Source organism: Diabrotica undecimpunctata, chromosome 3, assembly GCF_040954645.1.
Source record: "Diabrotica undecimpunctata isolate CICGRU chromosome 3, icDiaUnde3, whole genome shotgun sequence".
Taxonomy (NCBI): Eukaryota; Metazoa; Arthropoda; class Insecta; order Coleoptera; family Chrysomelidae; genus Diabrotica; species Diabrotica undecimpunctata.
The window spans coordinates 92724007-92745483 of NC_092805.1; the positions used below are offsets into that span (position 1 = coordinate 92724007).

Here is a 21477-nt window from a genome sequence, read left to right on the forward strand (position 1 = left end):
AGCGTTTACATACGAAATAAATTATTACATAAACGTAAACAAATATTCATTTCTCACACATGGGATGTTTACTTTAGACGAATTGGGAATAAACACAGACTAATATCATTCACATTCAAAATACCGACATGAAAATTTCGCATGTAAGCAGTGAATGATTATATCATTCGAAATACGTATTATTTGATTCACAAAATGAAAAATACGACGAGAATATTTCTACGTAATTTTACAAAGACTGAACATAAAAGAAAATGGAAAATTTTTGTAGCAGTTACTTGGGATCAAACTTGATTTAACGAAAATTGGGTGAAAGCAAATAAACAATGTAACTAAACAAAATGTTTAAAAATAACAGACTCAATGAACTACACATACAGGGGGAGACAAAACAATAGACTTAAGAAACTGCACATACAGGGGGTACACAAAAATACTAATACTACTGAAAACTACTACTGACACAATCTCCAATTCACAGGAAACAAAAGGGGACACAGGGGAACACAATCTCCAACTAACCCATGGCATAAAACACACCGTCAAAGATGGGCTAATTAGAAAAACAAAAGAGGACACAGTGCAAAACACAACTACACAGCTCAAAAAAAAGTCACTCGAACAATACACACATTTACTCAAAATGACCAAACAAAATTACAAAAACCGATTATTCTGTAAAGCCTGTCAAATCAATTAAAAATAAATGCAAAAAATAACTGTATTCATTGTTACTGTTAATAAAATTCATATTTAAATATTCAATCTCAAAATATTTGCTTTCATTCCCAATACACATAAATTATAGTACTTATACAAACATTTTACAGTACATTAAATAAAAAAAACAACAATACATGTTATATTAATATCCAATAATACATATGTTAATATAAACTACATATACAATACTGTTTGTGAGACACTGGGGCTCTATTCGAAAGAGGGGGTTTCATATAAATGAGAGAAACACTCGAGAAGATTGGAAAAAAGATATGGCAGATGCAGGAATATTCAAAAGCCCCTCTGGTTGGGCGACAAATTGTAACGAAGATACAATTTGAAGCAAATCTAAAACATTCCCCACTTGAGGGTGCCAAATTGTAACGTAATATTTTGCCTACCACATAGAGTATTACTATGGGGGTTGAAAATTGGGACAGAAGTTACTGAGAGGAGATAGGGTAAGCAAAATAAACGACACTTGTGCGAACGGCACTTAGGGTATGTTTGGAGAGCTGTGGTCGTGGATAAGTTAAATGGCAAAGGGATTGGATTGGGGCTACTACAAAACTTGAAACAAAGGAGTACTTACATGAATCTCCTGGAACAAATGGACAAACAAAACAACAAGAACGACTTCTAGCTATTTAAAATAAGGATGCCGCTTCAAGGTGACAAATTATAATGATTAAAAAAAGGGGTTATAAACTTTTTTTCTAAATAAATAAAAAATGGTTTAGAGAAATAAATCAAACATTTATTACTGTCTCACCACAAACAGTTACAGATATAAATGGTACAAAATACGATATTAATAGTTATATTTATACCAAAAATAACAAAGAAAACTTACATGTGATTATCCGTTTACAAACTCTGTTTACAAGTGGGAATTGCTACAAAACTTACAAAAAAATAGTTATAAATATCTTTAAAATGAAACTATTTATAGAGAGGATAACCTTTAAAAAACCAAAACAAATGAATGTCAAAAATAATAAAACGAGCTGTCATATGTCAACATTAAATTTAAAACAGAACAATTAAAATAACAGCTAACCAGGCCCTAAGACATATATCTTTAATTATTACAAATTCTTAAATTTTAACGAAAGCAATTATTAATATTAAAAAACGTCTATTTATACTTTGAAATTTAAACACAAAAAAAGTTACCTTCATTTTGGCTTTACAACCCTGTGTGGGTCCTAGCCTCCCCAAGAATTTTTCTCCAGTCGTCACGATCCGTCGCCTTCCTCCGCAAGCACGTATTTCCATATTTCTCATGTCTTCATCGATGTTATCTAGGAATCTTGTTCTGGATCTTCCTCTTCTTCTTTGACCAATAGGTCTATCAAGGAGCGTTTTTCTAGCTGGGTCGGTTTGCTCCATCCGCATTACATGGCCTACCCACCTCAGACGTCCTATCTTTATGTGTTTTACGATATCTGGTTCCTGGTATATCCTATAGAGTTCGAAGTTGTATCGTCTTCTTCAGACACCATTTTCATTTACCGCTCCATAGATGCGCCTTAGTATTTTTCTTTCGAAACATCCTAACATGTTTTCATTGCTTTTTGTTAAAGTCCAGGTTTCTGAACCATATGTTAGGACTGGGGGTATTATTGTTGTGTAGAGTTTTACTTTTGTATTTCTTGATATAACTGTAGATCTAAAAAGGAGATTAAGCCCAAAATAGCATCTATTAGCCGTGTAAATTCTGCGGTTTATCTCTGCGGTAGTGTCATTTTCAGTATTGACGAGCGTTCCCAGGTATACAAATTCGTTAACTGCTTCGATGACGTCATTTTCTATAACAAGTGGCCGTAGTGTTTTTGGTTGCGTACCTATTTTCATGTATTTTGTTTTATTGGTGTTTATTATTAAACCCATTTTTGTAGCCGCTTCCTTTAATGCTACGTACGCCTCCCGTGCTGCGTTTTTTGTTCTCCCAACAATATTGATATCATCAGCATATGCTAAGATTTGCACAGATTTGTTATATATTGAACCGGTAGTTGTGATTTGTGACGTACGTATTACTTTTTCCAGAGCTAGATTGAATAGTATACAGGAGACTGGGTCTCCCTGACGTAGCCCGTTATTTGTTTTAAAAGGTTCAGAGAGTTCCCCCTGGATTCGTACTTTGCATTCAACTTTTTCAAGGGTTAGTTTGGTTAAACTTACCAACTGATTTGGTACTCCTAGGTCTATCATTGCTCTAAACAATTCTCTTCTATTTACAGAGTCGTAGGCTGCCAAATATGTGGTGCGTGTCTACACAGTATTCCAGTGTTTTCTCTAGAATTTGTCTCAGGGTTGAAATCTGATGAATTGTTGATTTACCACCTCTGAAACCAGCCTGGTATTGTCCTATTATTCGCTCTGCATATGGTGCCATACGATGGCATAGTATATTGGAGAATATTTTATACGCTGCATTTAGGAGCGTAATTCCTCGATAGTTAGAGCATTCAAAGATATCTCCCTTTTTGTGTATGGTGCAAAGTATTCCAATATTCCAATCACTGGGAAGGGACCTCTGTATCCATATTTCTTTTATAAGCTGCTGTAGCGCTATTATGATATCGTGGCCACCTTCTTTATATAATTCCGCTGGGAGATTATCTATTCCGGGTGATTTGTTTCTGGCTAGTTTGTTTACAGCGTCTTTAACTTCCAGGATCGTTGGTGGATCCTCCTCCCTCTCGTCTGCTCCGCTTACCTCGCGTCTTCCTGGTTTTCTTCTGCTTCCTCTATATTAAGTATCTGATTTAAATATTCCGTCCATCGGTTTAGTACGTCTGTTCTTGTTGTTAAGAGATCGCCATTTAAACTTCTACATTGATTTGTGTTTTCCTTAAATTCTTTTCTGTTGATGTTAACTTTCTTATAGAATGTTCTGAATTCTTTCTCTCTGTTGAGGTTTTCTAAAAAAAGTTACCTTGATTGCACTAAATTGCACTTTAAAAGATTTCTGGCGTTACCCTCTCTGCCACACGCTGAAATCCATCTCCAAACTGTGAAAGATGCTCTGAGACGGCTTCTTAGGACAAATACAAACTTGAGATTGAAATTTTTAGAACACAAACTTTGGACTGGACTTCTTAAACAACAAGAACAGGTAGAATTTTGAATTGGGTAAGGAATACAAATTGAACTTTGTTTTATTTATTATTATTGATGACTAAATAATAAGAAAATGACATCTAAAATGAGGAAATACAAAAGCTGAGATAACTGCTATTCCAGTAATATTCCCGTTCCTACGTGATTAAAACACAATTAATGACACAACAAAAGATAATATATCAAAGAAATAAGATAAAGTGTAACTAAGAAATTACAAAAAAAAAGAAAAGTCACGTACTTAGAAGACTCCATAACTTTCTCAAATTGCTAAAATGTTAAGAAGATTTTAATTTTCTCGGGAATGAAAGACGCTACACAAAGAGCCGAGGTAACTGATATTTCAGAAGAAAGATTCAGTGTTATACACTAGTCTTAGTTTCTACCGAAACATTTAGGCGTCGAGTATTACTGTGGAACGATCGCCGGTGACTGGTTTATCACTGAAGGTGTTTTCTAGAATACCATTTACCAACCATGTGTGAGCATCTATGGGAGCAAATTTTAAATTAGGCAAGGAAGACAAATTGAACCTTGTTTTATTTAATAGTATTAATGACTAAATAAGAGGAAAATGGCGTCTAAAATGAGGAACTACAAAAGCTGAGATAACTGCTATTCCAGTGATATTCCAGTTCCTACGTGATTAAAACACAACCAATGACACCACGAAAGATATATCACAGAAATAAGATAAAGTATAGCTAAGAAATTACAAAAAAAAAGAAAATTCACGTACTTAGGAGACTCCATAACTTTCTGAAAGTGCTAAAATGTTAAGAAGATTTTATTGTTCTCGTTAATAAAAGACGCTACACAAAGAGCTGAGATAACTAATATTCCAGTGGTATTCCGTTCCTACGTAATTAAAACACAACCAATGACACCACAAAAAAATATCAAAGGAATAAGATAAAATAAAACTGAGAAATTACAAAAAAAAAGAAAATTCACGTACTTAGAAGACTCCATAACTTTCTGAAAGTGCTAAGATATTTAGAAGATTTTATTTTTCTCAGGAATAAAATACGCTGCACAAAGAGCCGAGATAACTGATATCCCAGAAGAAAGATTCAGTATTATCTCCACTAGTCTTAGGTTTCTACCGAATCATTTAGGCGTCGAACATCACTGTGGAACGAGCGCCAGCGACTGGGTTATCACTGAAGGTTTTTTCTAGAATACCATTTACCAGCCTTTTGTGAGTATCTAAGGGGACAAATTTTGAATTGGGTAAGGAAGACAAATTGAAACTTGTTTTATTTAATATTGGCGTCTAAAATGAGGAACTACAAAAGTTATATCACAAAAGACACCACAAAAGATATATCAAAGAGATGAGATAAAGTAAAACCGAGAAATTACGTAAAAAAAAAGAAAATTCACGTACTTAGAAGATTCCATAGCTTTCTGAAATTGCTAAAATGTTACGAAGATTTTATTGTTCTCGTTAATAAAAGACGCTACACAAAGAGCTGAGATAACTGATATTCCAGTGATATTCCGTTCCTACGTGATTGAAATACAACCAAAATTCACGTACTTAAAAGACTCCATAACTTTCTGAAAGTGCTAAAGTATTTAGAAGATTTTATTTTTCTCGGGAGCGAAAGACGATACACAAAGAGCCGAGATAACTGATATTCCAGAAGAAAGATTTAGTGTTGTACACTAGTCTTAGGTTTCTACCGAAACATTTAGGCGTGGAATATCACTATGGAACGAGCGCCGGCGATTGGGTTATCACTGAAGGTTTTTTCTATAATACCATTTACCAGCCGTGTGTGAGTATCCATGGGGGCAAATTTTGAATTGGGTAAGGAAGACAAATTGAACCTTGTTTTAATTAATATTATTGATGACTAAACAATAACAAAATGGCGTCTAAAATGAGGAACTACAAAAGCTGAGATAACTGATATTCCAGAGATATTCCAGTTCCTACGTGATTAAAACACAACCAATGACACCACAAATGATATATCAAAGAGATAAGATAAAGTAAAACTGAGAAATTACAAAAAACGCAAATTCACGTACTTAAAAGACTCCATAACTTTCTAAAATTGCTGAAATGTTTAGAAAATTTAACACTCGCAAAAAAGTTAGTGAAGAAGATTCTCGTGATTCAGACGGTTATAGATCGCCGATATAAGAAAATTATTTGGTGTGTGTAAATCTCCCTACTAATAACTACTGGTAGTTGATTTGGGTTTTCTTGTTAATTAAAAAAGAAAAGAACAATCAGTTAACTCCAAATTCCACGCGGTTCTTACCTTCACCAAGAGAAACCTAAGTGCCAACTGTTAAGGCTCCAGGACTTTTGCTTTAAAAAAAATAAAAACTATAATAATATAAAAAGAAGAAGAATACCTGTTAACGACACATTAAATACAGTTCTTTCTTATACCAAGAAAACAACAAACTTTTTGTAGACCAAGAGAAACTTATTTACCAAATTTTAGGACCATGGAATTTTTAATTAAAAAAGAAGAAGAACAAGACCTACTGACCTTATATTTAATTGAGTTCTTCCTTACTCAAGGATATTTTATATACAAAGTTACAAGAAGACTTGTGTTTCAAGAACAAGACAAGGCATAATAATTGGAAAAGAAGAAGAAGAAAACTTCTTCCAAAGCCAGAAATTCAATTAGGGACCTTGTTTTTACTAAAAGGACAACTTTGAAAACTCCAGGACATTGTTTAAGATAAAAACTAGCATAAACCAAATTTGCTAAGGATCCAACACGCTTATACCAATAGAATCGTACGTACCAAATTTCAAATATCTAGGACTTTTTGCGTAAGAAAAACAAAACACAAAACAATATGAGAAGAAGAAGAAAACCGTTGATTTATTTTATATTATTTATAGTACATTACAATAATCCACTAACTGTGTTCTTTTATTCTTCAGTTTAATATACAAACTGACGTATAATCTAAAATAATATAAAAAAAAATTAAAAACTCACCTGAAAAAAAATTTAATTTTATAATTCTGTATGTACTTTCATAGTAACTTTCCTGCTGGAGACTGGCCACTAACTAACGTGTTGCCGAGAGGCGTGGAGGGAGGCTGTTTGGCTTATCTCCGGCTCTACGGGCTTCTTACAGTCCGTGGAATTGGACCTAGATGTTCCTCGAGTGTCCGCATTCTTCACGGAACAAATAGCGTGTCTGAGGTCGATACTGGATGAGGTATGTGGAGTCATGTATGTTTTTCGGGAAAAAACTGTCACAATTCCAGAATCAGAGGTTTGTAGTGCGTGATTAACACAGTAAAATACCACAGCAAACGGAGATAATGTACATAAAATATAATTGTATGTGTGCAAATATAGACAAGGAGTAAGTTCGAAATATTGGTGCAAACGTCTTTTCTGTGCTTGATCTACGTAGTAGAAATCCCACTAAAGCGTTATCTGCACAGCAGTAATAAAAGGAAATGAAATAAAACAATATTTGTACAAATAACACAAAAGAAATAAAAGATGCAACAGTAAAACGGCAGTTTGAGAGATTCCTTAACTTACGGAAGGAATCCTCGAAAAATTCTTGTGTCTCCTTAACTTACGGAAGGAGATCACAAGTAAATGCTTGACCAATGGTAAATTACAAATTGCTCAAAAGTTGGAATAACTCCTATTCCAACCAATGAACAATTTTTTTCATGTCAGGAGATGTTTCCCGTACGCTGATTGGCCAGTTTATGCGAGCGCACGAGAACAAAGAGGCCTTTTAAAGGTGAACTGTTTATATTCATGATCTGCATACTGGATTTGTACTGGTTGGTTTTAGTTCAGTAATGGAATTTTGTGTTTCAAAAAAATTTAATTTAATAATTCTGTATGCGTTTCATAGTACCTTTCTTGCTGGAGACTGGCCACTAACTGAGGGGCCTCTTAAAGGTGCACTGTTTATATTCCTGATCTGCATGCTGGATTTGTACCGGTTGATTCTAGTTCGGTATTGGAATTTTGTGTTAAAAAAAAATTAATTTTACAATTCTCTATGCGTTTCAAAGTACCTTTCCTGCTGGAGACTGGCCACTAACTGAGGGACCTCTTAAAGGTGCACTATTTATATTCCTGATCTGCATACTGGATTTGTACTGGTTAGTTCTAGTTCTGTATTGGAATTTTGTGTTTAAAAAAATTTAATTTTACAATTCTGTATGCGTTTCATTTGTAGCACCGGTGCACATTATCGGAGGCTATGCATTATCCACTCGAGTACCTTTTCTGCTGGAGACTGGCCACTAACTGAGGGACCTCTTGAAGGTGTACCATTTATATTCCTGATCTGCGTGCTGGATTTGTACCGGTTGGTTCTATTTCGGTATTGGAATTTTTTGTGTGACCGGACAAAATTTAGATTTTTGGGGTATTATATTTAATTCTATTTATTATAAGATAAGGATACGGGTACTGGAGGTGATTTTAATGGACATAAGACTAGAAAAGGAGCGGGAATAGATAGGATTCGCGGAGGTTTGTGGATGGGAATAAGAAATAAAGAAGAAAATAGTGTGATTAACTTTGCAGTGGCATGGGATTTGGCTGTCCTTGATGAGTTGTTTAGGAAGACTGAATATATTTAAATTCATTCTTCTTCTGACTTTCCACGTACCTATTTTTGCTTTTGATAATTTTACTTTGTCTTATTTCGATGTTTGACAAGCGTTTCGCCGGTTAACGACCTAGAAGTCCTTTTCTGTTCCTCCTCTGTCGGATCTTGGGCTTAGATTCCCATGATCAGTTTCTTTTTTTCTTTTAGTACTCTGGAAAGGGTAAACTTTGTTGCCAAACTATCCACATTTAAGAGAGGCGTATTTGAACACCTAATTGCTTCAAAATATTTATAAAGGACCACTGAAGCAATAAAACAATTAAGAGGTATTTTCCTTCGATTTATTTACACAATAGACTTAAGGGCTGGTTTAAACATTGACAATTATCGCAATTCTGATAGTTACATAAAGAGTTATACAAATATTAGCTTTACAGTGAGTGCGGGGAGGCAGTAACAGATATACATGAAATGATAAAATTGAGAGAGACCAACTATATACGTTTTAACACAAAACACCGGGTTTACAAGCGCATTTATCACTTTTTGGGATCACACACACCCGGCCTTCACTTGCCGAGAGGCAAATTGGCACTGTCTGTCTTAAGTTACATAACGAGGGGAGGACGGGTCCCTTATGAAGGGCATCAGTCGCACACACGTTAACACGAGAGCTGACGACCTGAGCACACAATTTGATAAAACAACTTATATACGATTACAATACTATACAGGTTGTTTTTACAACATACTGCCCCCAGTTGAAGCACTAGCTTTAACATTATAAAAAGCATTAAAAAGAAAAGAGTACATAAAAAAAAAAACAATATGAGTAATAGTATACAAACAACATATGAGTAAAAGTACTAAACCTAATAACATTAACATAATCCTTCACTAGGAAGGGGACACAATTTTGTTATCGTGCGTTTGAAAATCCCATCGTTAGTTTTAACAGATGCAATTCTCACTCGGCCATCTTTACCCGAAAAGACATCCATCACTCGTGCCAATGACCAGTAGAGAGGAGGGAGATTATCTTCTTTAACTAACACAAGGTCATTGGGTTCTAAATTTTTGAATGGGAGAAACCATTTTGGACGATTTTGAAGTCGATTCAGATAATCAGTCGACCACTTTTTCCAAAAAAGTTGCTGGAGCTTAGAGAGATTTTGCCAGATGCTAAGACTATTTTCCGGGATAGATGTATACTCCTGGTCGGGTAGCGAGGTGAGAGACCTTCCAATTAGGAAGTGACCAGGGGTAAGATATGTGAAATCGGAGGGATCATTAGAGAGGGCACAAATGGGCCGAGAATTAAGTACAGCTTCAATTTGGGTAAGCACGGTACTGAATTCCTCGAATGTAATTTTAAGATTGCCCAACAATCTATAGATATGATGTTTAGCGCTCTTTATAGCGCTCTCCCAGAGTCCTCCATGATGAGGAGATCGAGGTGGTATTGTTTTCCACTGAATTTGAGAGGAGGCTAAAAATGCCTGAATAGAAGAGTTAGTTTCCTTATTTTTCAAGAAATTATAGAGTTCGAATAACTGATTTTTAGCCCCAAGAAAGTTTGTCGCATTATCAGAGAATATAGTCTGAGGGAGACCTCTTCGACTGATAAAGCGCTTAAGAGTAAGAAGAAACGCTTCTGTTGTGAGCCCACTGACTAATTCTATATGAACCGCACGTGTGGACATACAGACAAATAGAGCTATGTATGACTTTATCAAGGGACTTTTACGAAGTTTAGAGGCCTTTATTAGAAAGGGACCACCAAAATCCAAACCTACATGAGCAAAAACTTGAGGCCAATATCTAAGGCGAACTTGAGAGAGAGTATTCTGAGGACCTGCATGATGGAGCCTAAGATGTTCTTTTTTGAGAATTAGACGAACAACATGATTTTTCGAGGGGAGGAGGAGAGGATATTTTTGATCAAAGGTAACTTCGGAATACCTAAGACGTCCACCTACACGGAGCATTTCATTTTTGTCAAGAAAAGGAGCAAATTGTAAGAGAGACTTATTAGAAATAATCTTATTGCCTTTGAGATCAGCAATTTCTGAGGAGAAACTTGAGTTTTGCAATAATTTTATAATTTTCATTTCGGCATTTTGAAGTTCAGATACTTCAAGTGCACCGGATAATTTTTGAGTGCCAGACTTTGCGTTATTACCAAATCTGAGTACATAAGCTATAGTCCTTACATATTTCGTGAAACTGGAGAACCTTTCAGAAAGCATGACAAAGAAATCAAATTGAGCACTTCGAGTGTGAAGAACAACTTTTCTTTCTTCAGGTAATTTATTAGAATTAAACTTCGGACTATATTCAGACAAATTTAGATCAAATGTTTGCAAAAACTGAGGACCGTAAAACCAAAGAGTAGAGTTGAGTATGTTAGAGGGCATCATTCCTCTGGAGAGGATGTCAGCAGGGTTGTCTTTAGACTTTACGTGTCTCCAATGAGAGTGAGAGGAATTTTCTTGAATTTGAGCTACCCTGTTGGCGACAAATTGATTCCATCTGGAGTGATGTGATCTGAGCCACGCCAAAACTATCTCAGAATCGCTCCACATGTTTATAGAGGTAATAGAGGGCAATTTATCCTTTGTGATATCAACCACCTTTGTGGTGAGCTTGCTAGCCAATAAAGCACCCATAAGTTCCAGCCTTGGAAGCGTTATGGTCTTTAAAGGAGCAATACGACTTTTCGAAGCAATGAGAGAGCACGAGACATTTTTTGATTTGTAGATAACCCATATATAACAACAAGCAGCATATGCTTTCGAACTTGCGTCAGAAAAAGAGTGAATTTCAATAGAAGAAATTTCATGACGTGAGAAAAGACATCTGGGTATGCTTATGTCTTTGAGAGCAGCGAGATCATTTATAAACTTCAACCATTCATTTAAAATATTTGAATCCACGGAGTCATTCCAATTAATTTTAGAAATCCAAATTTTTTGCATAATAATTTTAGCAAGAACAGTTACGGGATTAATGAGCCCTTGTGGATCAAAAATTTGAGCGATAATAGAGAGTACTTCCCTTTTTGTGTAATTATCCTTTATTGATAATTGAGGTACAGAAATTGAAAATGTATCAGTACTGGGGTTCCAACAGAGACCTAAAACCTTATTAGAAGCATTCTCTGGTGAAATAACATAGGCAGAGTTTGTAGAGAGAGTAGAAACATTTTCTAAAAACATTTTTGAATTAGAGCACCATTTATGAAGAGAAATGCATGCCTTGTTGAGTAGGTCAGTTATCTCATTATGAGCCTTAAGAAGAGTTTGCGTGTCATTGGCCCCATATAGAATGTCATCTACATAGCAGCCTGTTAAGAGAGCATCGGAGGCCAATGGGTAGTTGTTTTGATGAGTTTTAGCTAATTCCATCAAACAACGAGTACTTTGAAAGCTTGCGCTTTTTGTTCCATAAGTTACGGTTTGAAGCTCAAGACATTCGATGTCCTGTTCTGGAGAATCCCGCCAGAGGATATTCTGCAGGAATGTGTGATCAGGATGAATTTGTACCTGCCTGTACATTTTTTGTATGTCGGAAGTGAAGACATAGGTATACAATCTAAACCGAAAGAGAATGTCGAAAAGTTCAGGCTGAAGAGTTTTTCCTTTCAACAGGATGTCATTAAGAGAATAGCCACTGGAACTTTTCATGGAGCCATCAAAAACCACCCGTTAATTTGGTAGTTATTGATTCTTCTTTTATGACAGATTGATGAGGTAAAAAGTATTTATTTTCTAAGTGCACATTTGTGAGAGAAAGAGGAACCTTTTTGGCATGTCCAAGAGAAACATATTCATTGATGAATGCTTTATATTGAGAGTATATATTTTCGTGTTTTAAGAGTTTATTTTCTAAACTAATAAACCTTTTCCTAGCCATATTGTAAGAATTGCCCAGCATTTTATGTGCTGTTTCAGAAATGAGAGGAAGCTTTACCTGAAACCGACCAGAAGGTAGAATTTGAGTTGTTTCAGTGAATATTTGTTCAGCCAGATCCTCAGAGGAGGAGATTTTAACAGAGGGGGTCACTTCTTCGACTTCGAAGAATTGTCGAATTATATTATCGAGCTTATCTTCCTCAGATGTGGACTGGACAAATAAAGAGACATTTGACTGTGTAGGGGACAACTGTGAGTGATAAATTCCTTTGTGAAGTGCGTAAGAAGGTAAAGAACCAAACATAATGTACCCTAAGTGTGTGTTCTGGAGAACAGGGAGTCCTTTACCTAAACGTATTAAACCATCCGATAACAATTCGCTATATATGTCACTGGCAAGAAGAAGATCTATATTTCCAGGGACAGAGTAGGTGGGATCTGCGAGAGTGACTGTAGAGGGGATATTAAATTTACTTCTGTTTATGGATACCTGAGGGAGTCTACAAGTTATGTTGTCTAAAATAGCACAGGAGATTTTGAAACCATTACCATTTCTTTTGTATGGAAAAATTTCTAGATCGACCATTTTGTTCGAGAATGAACTATGTTCAGAGATGGTAGAGATTTGTAACCTTTTGCTGTAAGGAGAGAGATTTAATTTTTGAACCAAATCTTTAGAGACAAATGACGACTGAGATCCACTATCTAAAATACATCTAGCGTGTATGGGTACGCCATGCTTTGAATAAATAGTAACTAGAGCGGTTGCCAGCAGAACATCCTGCTTTATTGACAGAGCAGAGAGAGAAGTCATCACATTTGAGACCTGAGAGGTTTGAGATTCAGAGCGAGAGACAGAATTACTTGGGCCGGCTTCACCATCAGACCAAGTGTTTTGTACATTGCGAGAGGTTGCGTGATTTTGTCGTTCTAAAAAGATCTACTAGAAGAAGAGCTATTTTCATGGTCATTGTGCAAGAGTGTGTGATGCCTTTTCTTGCATATATTACATGAACGTTGAGACGAACAATTTAGAGAGAAGTGTTTAGTTCCTAAACAGTTGCGACATAGTTTGTTTTCATTAACAAATTTATACTTATCCTGTAAGAAAAGATTAGCAAATTTTGTGCATGCATAAATAGTGTGTGTAGCATTATTACAAAATACGCATGTTTTGGAGTATGAGTTATTTTTATTACTTGCCGAAGAGAAGAGAACCGTTTTAGAGTTTGTTTTAATAACTTTTTTATCGTTATTATCTGAGTAGTTTAACTTTTCCATAATGTCACACTTTTTTTCTAAAAAATCAAAGAATTGATTTAGCGTGGGAATATCTTTTGACCCTAACTCGTATTCGAAAGACCGGTGAGTGGTAAAGTCGACTTTTTGCAAAAATATTTCTATTAATAAGAGATCCCAATGCTCGATGGGTACATTCATATTTTTTAGCGCGAGTAAGGTCTGTTTTGCGGTGACCAAAAATTCACGTAAGGCCTTTGCATTAGTTTTGACTAAGGATGGAACTTTCAAAAGACGCTGTATATGTAAACTAATTACGCGCGATTTGTTTTCGTAACGATTTCGAAGAGTCTCTAACGCGATTTGGAAGTTTTCTTCTAAAACTTGGATGTTTTCTACCAACTGGAGAGGTTCGTTGCGTAGAAAAGATTTGAGATAAACAAAACGCTGGACGTTGTTGAGTTCCGGGTTATTAATAATTAACGTCTCGAAGAGCTGATAGAATGCACTCCATTCTGAGAAGCATCCTGAGAAAGTTTGAATTTTAATTTCTGGAAGAGTCACTTTAGCACTAGCTAAACGTGGAGAAGTGGAACTGAACTGGTGTGAAGGAGGTTGGAGCATCTCCATTCTATGTTGAAGACCTGCCAGAGTTGAGAAGTACTTTTCTTCAATTTCTTCCCTATCGCGTTCTTCAGTGTTTTCTTCATCCAGTTCCTCAATCTGATCCATGAGGTCATCATATTTGGCGTAACAATTCGTTAGTTCAGTACGACGGAGTTGGAACTGCAAGGGATCCGTTTCTTGAGTAGAGTTATCCCTTAACCAATTAGAGATACGAGAGATTTTTGATTTCAACGGTTTGCGTTGTTTCTTCAATTGATCCATTGCGGTTAGAGATGTATCGAAAGCTTTGCGAGATATTTATCTATGAGAGATACACGAGAAATAAAAAATTTTAGAGTCTAAAACACAGCTTAGTCCACCCCGTATAATAAACAAGAGTCTCAGAAAATAATGTCTGTACGAATCCTGCGAAATATAAACTCGTCCTGTATTTTAATAATATGCGTTCGAACTTTTGAATGTCCCTGTACGTGATTATAAAAATATATTTTGGAACGAACTCACCAAATAGACATGAATCTAAAAAATCCATAAAAATCCATAGTCACATCACATGTTTCTTGTCAGCATTTTCACTTGAGATGCACGTCGAAGAGTCGAAGAGCGATAAATCTAGGATGTTGAGATAAGCGATATTAACACTTGCGTGGTGACGTAATGTTCCATGTGCCGTGAGATTGTCTATCTTATATCTTATACGTTTTATTTTGTGAAGAGCACTTACTAATGAGTTTATTTTAATTTTTATGGGAAGAGAATTAAAATAAGAGAAAATTAATTTGATTTATGAAGATAAATCAAAGCGGGAATTGCGATAAACAATATATTCGGTTCGAAGAGACCACAAATGGTGGAAAGGGTAAACTTTGTTGCCAAACTATCCACATTTAAGAGAGGCGTATTTGAACACCTAATTGCTTCAAAATATTTATAAAGGACCACTGAAGCAATAAAACAATTAAGAGGTATTTTCCTTCGATTTATTTACACAATAGACTTAAGGGCTGGTTCAAACATTGACAATTACCGCAATTCTGATAGTTACATAAAGAGTTATACAAATATTAGCTTTACAGTGAGTGCGGGGAGGCAGTAACAGATATACATGAAATGATAAAATTGAGAGAGACCAACTATATACGTTTTAACACAAAACACCGGGTTTACAAGCGCATTTATCACTTTTTGGGATCACACACACCCGGCCTTCACTTGCCGAGAGGCAAATTGGCACTGTCTGTCTTAAGTTACATAACGAGGGGAGGACGGGTCCCTTATGAAGGGCATCAATCGCACACACGTTAACACGAGAGCTGACGACCTGAGCACACAATTTGATAAAACAACTTATATACGATTACAATACTATACAGGTTGTTTTTACAACATACTCATTGCCATGATGATTGTACTAGAGATATCCAATTGGATATTTAATGCAGTGGTTTCTCCTTGCCTTCTGCATCCTTATGCCGTTGACCATTTACTTGATTGATTCGCCTTTGGTGCCAATTTCTTAGCGCCAGGACTTAAGAGTGCCCTTCCACTTATCAACTCATCAGCCCGAAGCCGTTGGCCAGTAAGGGTGGGATTGCTTATACGGTCATATAGCGAATAGTCATATCAGTGCCAATGGTTTGTTGTATTCTGCAAACTTCTTTCTGGCTGCTCATACAATATTAAATAAGCAAGAATCATTTTAAATTAACAGCATCAAAACGTAGATAGTTGCTCACCAATTTTAACGAGATTATGTCAAATTGTGCCAACAAAAGAAGAACCAGATTTGGTGCAATAATAGTACCACAAAATTATGTTTTTATTGATCTAGAAGATGTTTCCATAGCTAATTGTGTTGCCAAGAACTTAATATGACTAAAGAACTCTCGACAAATGAAAGGATTTGATGTCTTACTCTCTATAATAGTCCCAGGATATTGTGTGTTTTCATATAGAAGCAGCCCTGTTATTTTAAGCACAATTTTGATTTTAAGCGCAGTGTTAGTTTGCACTTTAGAATACAATAAAGCAGTTTTAGAAATAAATAAAAGTGTAAATAAATCAAACTTTGAGTTCAATTCCCCATATAATACATTTTATATTCGTTATAATTAGAGACTGGATTATTATATGCTCTAAAAAATGGTTAAAATATGCATGCAACATGCACTTAAAAAGTAACCAAATATGCCTTTATTATATGCAATATGCATTTATATATGCACTTAAAAAAAATATTTTTTAATTTTTAGGGCTTGAGATTTGGTGAAAAATAAAATTATAGTATTACTTAGAGAGTGTTTATTTATTACTACATTTAATAAAAAAATATAAATGAAAATTCACAAGAAAATGTCCTCGTTCTTGATGTTACAGTATATAATCATAAAATGTTCAATATTTTCAAGAGTAACGTTATGCCTTCTATTAGTTAATATGTGTGTATATGAGGAAAACGATCTTTCAACATCACACGATGTAATTGGCGCAAATCTAAAATTTGACACTAGAGAGGGATTCATATTAATAACTTCGTTAAAGCTTCCATCGATTATGTTATTTATTGATCGCAATAAAGAAAAGCCTTCATTCCGGTTTAAAACTTCACTAAATTTATCTTTAATTTTTTTTCCAATTGTCCTTGCAAGGTTTACTATTCTTTCAAATACTATCATTTAAAGATAATTTTTGACTCTCTAGTTTTGTAATTAGTTTTGAGTTTACAATTATGTCAAAATTTGCTTTTATATAGGACAGTTCATTCTGAACAGAATTCTCACTAAAAATATTTTGACATTTCTGAACAGCAATACAATAAGAAGGATCAACATTTGATATAACATTTTTAATATCAATAGAATTATTTGCAAGAAATATGGCACTATTCAACCACGTCCCCCATCTAGTCAACACTGGTTCCGGTGGTAAAGGGATATCGGGAAGCATCTCCCTATATACTTCTACTCGCAATGGTGCTTTTAAAAATACTTTCTTTACATTGTTGATTAAAGTGTTTACATTTGGAAACTCGAGTCTAACTTTCTCTGCTACCGTTTAAACCATGCGCTAAGCATGTACAATAAATCAAATTCGGAAAAAAATCTTAAGACTAGTAACAGCTTTAACCATGTAGGAAGTATGTAGGAAGCATGTAGGAAGTAATGTAGGAAGCGGCATCGCTAACTAGTAGCAAAAATTTTTCAGAAGACACTTGATTCGGTAAAAAGAAATTTGTCAAAGATTCATTAACAAATCGAGCAATTGTTGCATAGTTGTTTTTTTCTAAACATTTTACGCTGATTAAATACGACTTGTTGGAGTCATCAGCTGAACTGTTTAAAACTACAATAATTAAATTCGCGATTTGCCGATCGTTGGCGTCAATAGTCTCGTCGACAGATATCCACAGATATTCATCTCTTACCCGGCTTTTAATACTTTCAATAACGTCTTTGTAAGATGCCCTCACATATTTCTTGCGAAAAGTTGGTACCTGTACTGACTTATTTTCAACTTTACAATATGTTAAAGATTGGTTTGACGAAGAGTGTCAGGCGATAGCAAAGGTAAAGAAGAAGATCAGACAACAAATATTAACAGATAATAGAGAGTGTAAAAAACAAGAATATAGAAACATTCGAGGAAGATTGAAAGCTCTGTGTAGAAGGAAAAAGAGATACCACAATGAGTTGAAATTAAAAGAGATAGAAGAGAAGTTTAAAAACAAAGAGGTGAGGTCGTTCTATCAAGAAGTTAAAAAGATGGGAAAAGGTAACAGAGGAGGAGGAGGTGGTGACAGCAATACAAGAAATGAAAAATAACAGAAGTCCTGGTAAAAATGACATATGCATAGAAATGATCAAGTTTGGTGGAGAACAACTACAAAGAAAAATATATCAGCTACTAGTGCAAGTATGAGAAAAGGAAATAATGCAATCGGAGTGGTATAAGGCCCACATATGCCCTATGCATAAAAAGTGTGACAACTATAGAGGTATAGCCTTACTAGACACGGTAAATCTTGGCAAGAATATTGAGAAATAAACTAAATTTTTATACGGAAAGAATCCTACATGAGTATCAGGCCGGCTTTAGAAAGGACAGATCTACTGTAGACCAAATCTTGGTCTAAAATTAAAGGAGATACAAACGACTTGTTATGAAGGTAAAGTTCCCCTGCATGTTTTGTTTGTGGATTTTAGACAAGCATATGATAGAGTCGATAGAGTCAAAATGTATCGAGCAATGGAACATTTGGGTATACCAAAGAAACTGATTCGCCTAGTTAAAATGACACTAAATAACTCTACGTGTGAAATTGCTTGGCAGGGTCACATATCAGATCAATTTACGGTTACAAAAGGCTTGAGACAGGGAGATCCTTTATCCACTATATTATTCAACTTAGTGTTAGAAACTGTAATCAGAAAATGCAGCATGAAGGTGGAAGAAACGATTATGAAAAATGAGCACCAGTGCTTGGCATTTGCTGACGATCTAACGATCCTAGCAAAAACCGAGAAAGAATTAAGAAGAGTTGTGAAGAAAATCATTGAAGAAGCACAGAAATTCGGATTGGAACTAAATGAAGACAAAACCAAATATATGATCATGGGAGGGATAGAAGGGAAAAAAGAAGACTTTAGTGTGAGGTCTGTAAGTGGTAAAAGCTATAGTTTTAAAAGGGTGGACAAATTTGAACACCTGAGTGTAGTTTTTGATGAAAATGGAAAAGAGAAATGGGAGCTCGAAGCCAGAATAGCAAAAGGGAATAAAAAATTAGGTAGTTTAAGAGCCCTACTGAACTCAAAATACGTTTATAGATAAGGTAAACTCAGAATATATAAAAACAGTAATTCGACCCACAGTAACATATGTCGGTGAGATATGGATATTAAACAAGAAGGAAGAGGATACTCTGGAAAGATGGGAAATGAAAATATTGAGACGCATATTCGGAGGACGGAAGACAGAAGATGGTTGGGAGAGAAGAACCAACAACGAATTAATGGCTTTATACAAAGAACCTATCATTACCAAATTCGTTAATTCACAAAGAATCAGATGGTTGGGACATGTGGAAAGAATGGCAGCAAACAGAATGCCTAAACTAATAACCAGAAAACTAATCGACCCCAGAAGAAGGGGTAGACCCAGAACAAGGTAGATTAGTAAAGTGGAGGAAGACCTTAAACAAGTGAAGGTAAGGGACTGGAAAAGAAAAGCACAAAATAGAAGCGAATGGAGAAATATTGTCCACCAGGTCCTTCAGATTAGTTCAGAATGTTGTATATACATATTTTAGTTTAAGTTTTGTTTAAAATAATTGTAATTAGTTAATATTAGGATTATGTTTAAAAAAATGCCCTACGCCTTAACGGCCTGTTGTGCGTAAAAATAAATAAAACTACCGCCAATAGTCAAACTGTTACATGTTTAGTATAGGTATACCGATTTTCTTGCAAAAATGAGATTTTAAATTAAATTTTTGAATCGTTAAAATATAAGTGAACTCACCTTTTTATGACAAATAGTACAGAAAACACTTTCATTGTCTATAATCTTCATTTCACTGTTGCCACCAACCCAACTCCGCAATAGACTTGATTTTTGTTTCGCGACTTTCGGCATACTTTCAAAAAAGAAATTATTTTTATTTTATAGGCACAATATTCACAATCACAAGTTGCTTTGCCAGCTGGTAAAGAGAATTTGAAAACGAATTTACTGTATAATACCTACCTGCATGTTGGCCCTATTCTTCTGATAATTAATTTCCAGATGGGTTTTCCCAAACAATAAAACTTGTAGATTTAGTAGATATTTGTAATAAAAATATTTCGTAGTTACCTTACGTAGTACCTGTTATGAATAATTCCAAGAAACTGTTTAACTAATAGAAAACCATTTTATTTATGTGAAATTTTCAAGTATGTGGCAATATGCTCTTAATCAAGTAAATATGAATAGCATATGCATTTATCAAGAAATCCACAAATATGCTGGATATATATATATATATATATATATATATATATATATATATATATATATATATATATATATATATATATATATATATATATATATATATATATATATATATATATATATGTTAGTTTTGATATTTCCGCGGGAGCTGTATGTTATATCAATGGTATTCCGGGTTTGACTCCGCGTTAAATGTTGTTGGTTTTGATAAAAACCATTTTGACGACGTTTCGGCAAGATCTCACTTGCCATTTTCAAGTCTCTCTGGATGGTCTGCTTCTTGTCGATGTTCGAGTGGAAGTGTAACTTCCACTGCATATATAAATGCATATTGCATATAATAAAGGCATATTTGGTTACTTTTTAAGTGCATGTTGCATGCATATTTTAACCATTTTTTAGAGCATATAATAATCCAGTCTCTAATTATAACGAATATAAAATGTATTATATGGGGAATTGAACTCAAAGTTTGATTTATTTACACTTTTATTTATTTCTAAAACTGCTTTATTGTATTCTAAAGTGCAAACTAACACTGCGCTTAAAATCAAAATTGTGCTTAAAATAACAGGGCTGCTTCTATATGAAAACACACAATATCCTGGGACTATTATAGAGAGTAAGACATCAAATCCTTTCATTTGTCGAGAGTTCTTTAGTCATATTAAGTTCTTGGCAACACAATTAGCTATGGAAACATCTTCTAGATCAATAAAAACATAATTTTGTGGTACTATTATTGCACCAAATCTGGTTCTTCTTTTGTTGGCACAATTTGACATAATCTCGTTAAAATTGGTGAGCAACTATCTACGTTTTGATGCTGTTAATTTAAAATGATTCTTGCTTATTTAATATTGTATGAGCAGCCAGAAAGAAGTTTGCAGAATACAACAAACCATTGGCACTGATATGACTATTCGCTATATGACCGTATAAGCAATCCCACCCTTACTGGCCAACGGCTTCGGGCTGATGAGTTGATAAGTGGAAGGGCACTCTTAAGTCCTGGCGCTAAGAAATTGGCACCAAAGGCGAATCAATCAAGTAAATGGTCAACGGCATAAGGATGCAGAAGGCAAGGAGAAACCACTGCATTAAATATCCAATTGGATATCTCTAGTACAATCATCATGGCAATGAGTATGTTGTAAAAACAACCTGTATAGTATTGTAATCGTATATAAGTTGTTTTATCAAATTGTGTGCTCAGGTCGTCAGCTCTCGTGTTAACGTGTGTGCGATTGATGCCCTTCATAAGGGACCCGTCCTCCCC

At 34.9% G+C, this 21477-nt stretch overlaps 1 protein-coding gene across 1 annotated transcript in view; it reads left to right on the forward strand.

The window, feature by feature from the left end:
* LOC140435958 (odorant receptor 85b-like) overlaps positions 1–21477 on the forward strand; it is a 100050-nt gene that overhangs the window by 55683 nt on the left and 22890 nt on the right. The window lies entirely within an intron of this gene.